Source organism: Octopus bimaculoides, chromosome 4 (assembly GCF_046866305.1).
Source record: "Octopus bimaculoides isolate indiv1 chromosome 4, ASM4686630v1, whole genome shotgun sequence".
Classification (NCBI taxonomy): domain Eukaryota; kingdom Metazoa; phylum Mollusca; class Cephalopoda; order Octopoda; family Octopodidae; genus Octopus; species Octopus bimaculoides.
In genome coordinates, this window is record NC_142931.1 from 123,123,632 (window position 1) to 123,133,631 (window position 10,000).

The 10,000-nt window shown below is 36.6% G+C and overlaps 1 protein-coding gene and 1 non-coding gene across 9 annotated transcripts in view; both read right to left on the reverse strand.

Moving 5' to 3' along the window:
• Window positions 1-10,000, reverse strand: part of LOC106880305 (tRNA-dihydrouridine(20a/20b) synthase [NAD(P)+]-like) — a 186,174-nt gene that overhangs the window by 71,367 nt on the left and 104,807 nt on the right. The window lies entirely within an intron of this gene.
• Trnak-cuu (transfer RNA lysine (anticodon CUU)) lies at window positions 7,440-7,512 on the reverse strand. Its single transcript has one exon. It is a non-coding gene; the product is annotated as a tRNA-Lys (tRNA).

Consider the following 10,000-nt stretch of genomic DNA (forward strand, 5'->3'; position numbering starts at 1 on the left):
CCAGAATTTCTGAGTGCCCATGTTATTATTAGATAGTCATTGAACTTACACTGGTTCATTTGTCCTTTTGACAGGTCTTGTTTTAGTCCTGCTGGGTTTCTAGCCACCCTCTTCTCCAGGTTAGCCTAGTGGGGATGCTGGTTTACTTGCCAACAACCTGTCCATGCAACAAGCTGTACTGGATTCCATGTTACCAGTAGCCCTCATGAGAGACCTCACAAGTGACTCGACACATATATACACACACATCCACACATATGAGAATGCATAGACTAGACATATATACTTAAATATATATATGTGTTTGTGTTTATGTATGCACACAGTATTAATTAGATATCAAAGAAAGATTTAGCTAGCCATGTATACATAATTAATACTAATTAATGCTATTGAAATGATAGACTGTTACTTCAAACATATTTGTATATATCTCATATGGTCTAGTGTAGGTATGTATTAAGTGAACAATGCCCTACAGCAATATAGCTTCTCCCAAATAAGCCAACCTTGCTTTTCTATACGCTACATTTAGTGCAGATGGTAGGAGCAGCCATACTGATGGGGTTCTGATGAATAGCAAATGTCTGGTAATCTAAAACTGGTTATTCATTACTTTGTAGGTAAGGTTTTTTAATCAAAGCCTAAACGTTGTGATAACCTTGAAATGTTACCTCCCCCTTCAACTGTGACATGTATAGCCCACCAGCACAAACATGTTCTGAAGTCCAGTAATCAGTACTTATTCAAGGGTAAAATGATAATGCTTAATGGTTGGGTGTTGGGCCAGCAACAAAATACTGTAACAACATAAAACTCATTAAAGAAATTTTGAGAATTAACATTCTAGAAGGCAAGAATAAAAGAGAGATGGTAGATGTGAGATGGAATTGGGCCAGATCCAAAAGGAAGTCCAATGCCTAATAGATAGGATCATCAATGCTAAATACACTACAAAAATTAGGATGTGGGATGGATGCAGTCTATACTAGGTAGGAAAGATAACTAAGTACTGAAAGAAATGAAACAATACTGTCTAAGTATTTTTGGGAACTAGTAAAGTATGATGGACAGGATAAAAATAGCTGACAAGAAGATTATCATGTCCATGGAGTTGGTATTATATGAACTAAAGAAGTAACATAAGCATTGGTAGAATGGAAACCAGTCAGTGATCAAATTATAATAGCTAGATTGTAAAGTCAATTCAATACAAATCTATGCATTAACTGGAACTGATACTGATGTTTTTGTTTTTTTTTATAATCAGTTGCAAATAGTCATAGAGAATGTAATGAGTTAAGATATCAAGTTATTAACTGGAGATTTAAGTGCTAAACTGGATGAAAAGAGAAGTGAAGTAGAATCTTACATTTTACCCACAAAGGTTTACAGAAATGATCAATGAAAATGGAGAGCGGCTACTGTTACTAAATAGTCTCTATAACTCAAACAATGGGAATAATTTTTTCAGACATAAAAACATCCATAAGATAATCAGGACATCTTCGAATACCAGTAGCAGAAATAGAATCAATTAACTTCCATAACTTGTTATAGAAAAAAGTCTAGTTGATGCTAAAAGAGAACAAAAGGGTCAAATCAGCAGATGATATGCAACTGAGAACCTGAAAGAACCAGTTGTAGCAGAAAGGTTTCATGTGAAGGTAAGAAATTAGCTGCAGGTTTTAAATACAAGAGCAAGAAAAGAAATATTGAAGGGCAATGAAAAGGATTTATTCAGACCATCAATGTCAGGAAAAGACACAGCTAAGAGGGAGCAATAGATATCAGTAGAATCATGGACTATGATTTGTTGTTGGCACTCCGTCGCTTACAACATCGAGGGTTCCAGTTGATCCGATCAACGGAACAGCCTGCTCGTGAAATTAACGTGCAAGTGGCTGAGTACTCCACAGACACGTGTACCCTTAACGTAGTTCTCGGGGATATTCAGCGTAACACAGTGTGACAAGGTTGACCCTTTGAATTACAGGCACAACAGAAACAGGAAGTAAGAGTGAGAGAAAGTTGTGGTGGAAGAGTTCAGCAGGGTTTGCCACCATCCCCTGCCGGAGCCTCGTGGAGTTTTAGGTGTTTTCGCTCAATGAACACTCACAACGCCCGGTCTGGGAATCAAAACCGCGATTCTATGACCGCGAGTCCGCTGCCCTAACCACTGGGCCATTGCGCCTCCACCATGGAATATGGTAGATTGAGAAGAAAGATGCAAAAATCAACATAAAGGGGAGCCAACCAGAATCTTGGAAGAGTGGAGAGTTGAGGATAAACACTACATACTTCTGGATAAAAGATGAACTGAAGTTGCAAGAGAGACAAGAGGGGTCAGCAGTGAGCTAAAGCACAGAGAGCAGCAGATATGTGGCTAAAAATAACACTGTATATATATAAGACAGACAAAATAATTTATTGATAGGAAAAGTATTAGCAATCAGGAGCAAAGCTGACTGCATCCTAATGATTGGTGAAGCTCAAACCTAGAGACTTTTAAGGGAAGTAATCAATCAGCCACCACCACCACAGCTGCTGCTGCTACCACTGGCCTCCACCACCCAGTCCTTTTAATTTTGAACAAGAAATGGATGCCACTCAATTGAATGTGTCACTGGAAGACACAACAGAACAAGTCCTTACAGTCATTAAATACTGAAGTAGTGGTTCTCGATCATTTTTTCACCAATTCACTCTTGATTCCTGCTTTACTTGCATGGACCCTCATAACCATTTGATATTTAAGAAAACCTATTATATTTTTATAATTAAATATCATCAGATTTTGTATAAAAATTTGTTAAAATATTTTGTGTATTGCAGAAGTGTAACCAATTTATTGCACATAAACTTTAACAACAAAATCTTATGTGGACCCCACAAAGGTCATATGGACCCCTGTTGAGAACCACTGCACAAAAGGAATAACAAGGCAGTAGTACAGGATCATATCCCAGCAGAAATGTTGAAACATGGGCAGGGAATTATTGCACAGGAACTTGTCTATCTTTTCAATATGATATGCTATACAGAACAGTGCCCAGATGATGGGAGACAAGAAGTTATTCTGACTCTACCAAAGAAGTGATACCTCAGTGCTTGTAACATTTAGTGAGGTATCATATTGTTCTTGATTTCAAGGAAAAACATTTAGTACAGCAGTCCTCAATAGACTAAGACAAAAATTAACCCACAACCTCCATGAACATTAGGCTGACTTTCCTAACATGTACAGAACAAATTTTCAACTGTATAAAACAGCATTGTGAATTTCATATACCTCTAGTTATCAATTGCACTGACCCACAAACTTCAAGATGACCTTTAGCAGAATTCACCATGGATTACAATAAGAGATTGTACAAATCAACAGCATCCATGAAAAATTTATCAACAACTTCACATCCCTCTATTAACATTCTTTTCATTGTATCAGAACAAGATGAGAATCTAGAGTTAATTGACACTATGTCAGTGTCCACCAAGACTTTTCCTTTTAATAATTGTTTCAGTTGTTGGACTGCAGCCCTGCTGGTGCACAGCCTTGAAGGGTGTAGCTGAGCAGATCAATCTCATCACTTACTTTTAAAACTGGTACTTATTCTATCAGTTTCATTTTTGCCAAACTGCTAAGTTGTGGTGACATGAACAAACCAACACTGGTTGTCAAGTAATGGTGAGAGACAAACATAAAAACAAAAACACACAGACACAGACACACACACACACACACACACACAACTGGCTTTTAGTCTCAGTTCACAAGGCTTTAGTTGGCTCAGGCCTATAGTAAAAGACACTTGCCTAAGGTGCCATGCAGTTGAACTGAACCTAGAAGCATGTAGTTGGGAAAGTGTATTGTTTTCATTTTTCTCCAGCCTATTTGTAATAACTTCATTATAAAGAAGATTATGAGCAACTCGGCACATGGAACAGAATGAGAAGGGAAGCTAGGTGATTTGGATTCTGCTGATGATATTGCACAACTAAGTCATCAAGGTGGAGAGTGGACTGGAAATAACATCGACCTTATGTGCAAATGCAAGGAAAAGAGGACTTTGTATTGGCATACATTCAAATTTATGTTCATGAAACAAAGTAATATATAACTGAGTCACCCTGTTAATACACACATACATATATGTATATACAAATATTTATGTGCATTTCTATGCATGTGAGTATATATATATATATATATATATATATATATATATATATATATCAGGCCATCCCATAAGTTCTGTCCGAATTTTGAATAAAGAAAACAAGTGATCAAATGTTATATTTAATTGAAATTTAATCATCAATGTACTTTCCCTGATTATCTATGACTTCCTTCCATCTATTGACAAGCTTTTTAATCCCATCAATGTAAAACTCTTTTGGTTTCAAAGTGAAGAACTCAGAAATGTCAGTTTTGACCTCCTCCTGGCTTGCGAAAGTTATGTCCCCCAAATGATTCTGTAAACTACAAAACAAATGGTAGTCTGAAGGAGCAAGGTCAGAAGAATAAGGTGGATGAGGAATTTTTTCCCACCCAAGTTCTTTGATCTTCTGTGATGTGATCTTTGCAGTGTGGGGTCGTGCATTATCCTGATGAAACATCACTCCTTTTCGATTCACTAAAGCGGGTCTTTTTTTCTTCAAAGCTTGGTTCAAACACTCTAATTGCTGACAGTAGACTTGAGCATTGATTGTTGCATTAGGTGGTAACAATTCAAAGTAAATTACTCTTTTGCAATCCCACCAGATAGAGAGAAGAACCTTTTTCTCATGAAGTTCCCTTCTCAGTTATGGTTGAGCTTTTTCCCTTTTACCAAGCAGCCACTGTTTACAACGTTTAATATTTCGATAGAAGATCCATTTTTCATCACCAGTCACAAGTCTATCCAAAATGAGTGAAATGAGTTTGCGAGAATGGAGAGAAGAGCAGATGTCAAATTGGGATTTGCGGTTGCTTTCAGACAATTCATGAGGCACCCATTTTCCAAGTTTAGAAACCTTTCCAAGCTGTTGAAGATGACGATGAACAGTTGTATGGTTTGAACTAAGCTTTATTGCCAATTCTTCAACTGATAATGCAAGATTTTCTTCAAGTAATGCCTCAAGGAGCTTATCATCAAACTCAACTGGATATCCTGTTTGATCTTCATCTTCAAGGCTGAAATCTCCACTTCTGATTTTTGCAAACCATCTTCTGCAAGTACTTTCATTCAAGCATTCTTTTCCATAAACTGAGTGTATGTTTCAAGTCACTTCGGCTGCAGAGTTTCCTTTCTTGTACTCATAAAGCATTATGTGCCTCAAATACTCTTTGGATACTTCCATGTTAGAAAGGGTTTCAAAGAAATTTTAATTCTATTATTCTGTGAAATAATATTTAATTAGTTTAAATGTACACAAATGCATAAAAATAATTTTTAATTCCATTAGACATTCTAAAATACTATTAAATTTCATTCAATTTAAAAAAGGTAAAATCGGACAGAACTTATGGGATGAACTGATATATATATGTATATATGTGTATATGTATGAACACACAAGCAGAAATGGGAACTCCATTGGGCTTGAAGCAAACATGTTAGTTAGATTAATCCTTTGCTCAGGTTTAATATGTGTGTGTGTGTGTGTGTGTGTGTGTGTGTGTGTGTGTGTGTGTGTGTGTGAGCATGTGCATGTGAGTTAGTGTGGCTGTACTCATAAACCTGTTAACGAGAAAAGGAGAAAGTGAGAGAGAAACAGAGAAAGAGACAGAGAGAGAGTGTGCAACAGATTTAGTGAGAGATTACTACTCCTACTACTACTACTACTACTACTACTACTATTACTACTACTACTACTATTACTACTACTACTACTGACTGTATACAAATGCTGTAACATTCAGGTTTATCTGTACTATTACAATGACAGCTAACCTTAGAACAACGGCTATAGTACTGATATATAGTTCACTAATCATATATCAATCCCCTATGGGGCAGCAATCTCTCAACTATCTTTCATAAGTCCTGCTTTGTATTAACAGATTTGTGGTTTCATATAGCTAGTGGCACAGTTGTTGTTGCTACTATTACTATTGTTGTTGTTTCAGAAGATGTGGAATGGTAGAAATGGTAATATGCAGGACAAACTGTCTTGTAGAATTTAGATACCATTCTTTTATGTTCTAGATTTAAATTTGTATGGAATAATGTAATGTGGGTCAATAAAATATGGAATATACAGAAAATTTATTTGATCAGCTCTATCCCACCTTTGAGGAGGCACATGGCTCAGTGGTTAGAGCAGTGAGCTCACAATTTTGAGGTAGTGAGTTCAATTCCCAAACTAGGCTGTGTGTTGTGTTCTTGAGTAAGACACTTTATTTCACATTGCTCCAGTTTGCTCAGTTGTAGAAATGAGTTGTGACATCACCGGTGTCAAGCTGTACCAGCCTTTGCCAACTTTCTGGGGTGAAATCCCATGGTCTTTACCCTTTTTCTATCCTGCCCTTAGTAAGTTTACGGCCTGGTACCTATGTTACAAATCCTTATTAGAGAGCTGGGCAGAATCCGTATGATGTGCTGGTTTTGGGGTTTTTTTAAAGTTTTTTTTAAGCTTGTAAAGAATGTTTTCTTTAAATGATTTCTGAGATTTCTTAAAAGACAAACAAAATTTTCACCTTTTTGCCTTTTCTTGTCTTATTCTAAACTTCTCTGAACTTCTCTTAATTTATTCAGTTACAGTATTTCACCTTCTTTCTTTGCCTTCCTAACCTCTACTACAAAAGGTGTTACCCTGTTGTCTTACTATGCTAATCCTTATAATATCAGAATAAAATATGTTGCAGCATTTATTTAGGTTCTTTACAACCAGAATCCAAATTTTGCAGGGGACCACTTTGCCATTCAATTTCAGAATCAACGAAATTAAGTACCAAAATCAGTCAAGAACTGGGGTTGATGAAATAAGCTTAGTCTTCCCTTTCAAAATTGCTAGCATTTCATCCATACTCTTTTACTTGTTTCAGTCATTTGACTGTGGCCATGCTGGAGCACCACCTTTAATCAAGCAAATCAACCCCAGGACTTATTCTTTGTAAACCTAGTACTTATTCTATTGGTCTCTTTTGCCAAACCGCTAAGTTACAGGACGTAAACACACCAGCATCGGTTGTCAAGCGATGTTGGCGGGGACAAACACAGACACACACACATATATATATATATATATATATATATATATATATATACATATATATGATGGGCTTCTTTCAGTTTCCATCTACCAAATCCACTCACGAGGCTTTGGTCGGCCCAAGGCTATAGTAGAAGACACTCGCCCAAGATGCCACGCAGTGGGACTGAACCCGATACTATGTGGTTCGTAAGCAAGCTACTTACCACACAGCCACTCCTATGCCTAAAGAAAAAGTAATTTGCCCAACGTGGGGCATGAACCCACAACCCCGAGATTAAGAGTCTTGTGCTCTATCAACTGAGCTAGCCGGGCTACACATTCTGAGTTCAAATTCTACTAGGGTCAACTTTGCCTTTCATCCTTTTGAGGGTTGATAAAATAAGCACCAGTGAAACACTGGAGTCAATGTAATCAACTAGCCCTCTCCCCTCAAATTTCAAGCCCTCTGCTTATAATAGAAAAGAATTTTAAGGCAATGAGTTGGCAGAAGCGTTAGTACAGCGGGTAAAATGTTTAGCAGCATTTCAGCCATCTTCATGTTCCGAGTTCAAATTGCTAGTCTTGTGCCAAAATTTGAAACCATGATGATGATGACGATGACGATGACGATGACGATGACTACTACTACTACTACTATTACTATTATTATTATTATTATTATTATTATTATTATTATTGTTATTATTATTATTATTATTATTATTATTATTATTATTAAGGTGGCGAGCTGGCAAAACCATTAGCACAGCAGATAAAATGCTTAGCAACATTTCATCCATCTTTGCGTTCAGAGTTCAAATTCTGCTAAGGTCGACTTTGCCTTTCATCCTTTTGGGTTTGATAAATTAAGTACCAGTTATGCACTGGGGTCAATGAAATTGACTCATCCCCTCCCCCAAAATTTCAAGCCTTGTGCCTATGGTAGAAAGGATTATTATTATTATCATTATTACCTCCGCCTTAGCGAAGGCGCAAGTATTGTTTTCAGTCGTGTTTGTTTGTTTCTTTGTTTGTCTGTGGACAAGATATCTCAAGAACTGTTGGATGGATTCAGATGAAACTTTCAGGGATGTTTGGCCTCATGACTGGCACAAACTGATTAGATTTGGGGATCAATCCAGTACCGGACAAGGATTTTGAATTATTTTTCCTGTTTTTTTACTTAATTTTTGAGAGCAGTCAGGTTCATTTTTAATATTCTCGTTTGTGAGAGCAGTCAAACATTCTCATTTTAAAAATCATCTCTTGCTAATTGTTGAGAGGACGTTGGTATTGCCTTAGCAGAGGTTTGCGCTTTCTGAGTGCTCATATTATTATTATTATTCTGAGTCCAAATTCTGCCAAAGTTGACTTTGTCTTTCATTTTGTCGGGGTCAATAAAATAAGTAGCAGTTGAGCACTGGGGTCAATGAAATCAACTTATCCTCTTCTCCGAAATTGTTGGCCCTGTACCAAAATTTGAAATCATTATTATTATCATGCTAGTGCATGCTAATTTAGTCAGCAGTTATTCTGTCTTTATGTTTTGTAACAAGTTTTCTCAAGTCTCAGGAATTTTCTTTAGAATTCTTGCAGAATATAGGATGGTACTTTTCTGCAGGTCAACAATGCAAATTTCAATTCCAATTTCTTTCAGTCTTTTAGATAGCCTTTTTTGCTGTTGTGCCAAGTGCACCAATTACTACTAGGAATAAATGTTGTCTTGGTATTCCATATTCTCCTCAGCCTTCAGGCTAGATCCTGATATTTCTCATTTTTCTATTTTTGTATCAGCTCTGCTATCAAAGGGAATTGCAAAATCTATGATCTTACACTGTTTGTTTATTTTGTCCTCTATTATCATATCCAGTCTTCTTGTTTCAATAGTATGGTCAGTCTTTATGGGGAAATCCCACAAGATCTTGCAATTCTCATTTTCTGTCACAGCCTCTGGTCTGTGTTCATATTATTATTATCATTATTATTATTATTATTATTATTAAGGCGGTGAACTGATGGAATCATTAGCATGCCAAGCAAAATGCTTAACAGTATTTCATCTGTCTTTATGTCTTGAGTTCAAATTCCACCAAGGTCAAATTTGCCTTTCATCCTTTCAGGGTTGATAAAATAAGTACCAGATGAGTACTGGAGTCAGTGTAATTAACTATCCCACAAAATTTCAGACCTTGTGTCTATAGTAAAAAGGATTATTATTAGAGAAAATCATTAGAACATCAGACAAAATGCATGTGCTGTTTTGCTTTTTCCTTTCTGGGGTCAACAAAATAAAGTTCTCAGTCAAGTACTTCCCTATTTTTTTTGTATTTATATATTTCCTTAATACTCTGATCTGTTTCCATTTGCTTGCATCTCACTATTGTTCTAATTCTGCTGTTTTTACTCTGTACTTGTTCTCCATTTACATCAGGCTCTGTCTTCCATGACATTACTATTATTAGTACAAGTATTGTTGACTTGTGAACATTATTGAACAGTCACTGGCACATCTACAGTGGATCTGACTCTCCAACTCTCTTAAACCTTGTTGTGTCCAATGCCCTTGACTCAGCATTAACCACTTTGGCCAGTCCTTCCTCTTTAGAACATCATCCCTCTGCGATATTCTCCCTGCTCATGTTTTTCTTAAAATATTAACAGCATCAGTTTCACCAGTCTCAGAGGGTTTGCACAGGATATGAGCACTGCCTCTCTTTCCAAATTTAGTAAGTATACAAAAACAAAAAAACTCTGCTACAAAGGCAAAAGTGATGATCTAGAAAGCAGTAACTCCAGAGGCATTAAACTGATAATCCAAGTT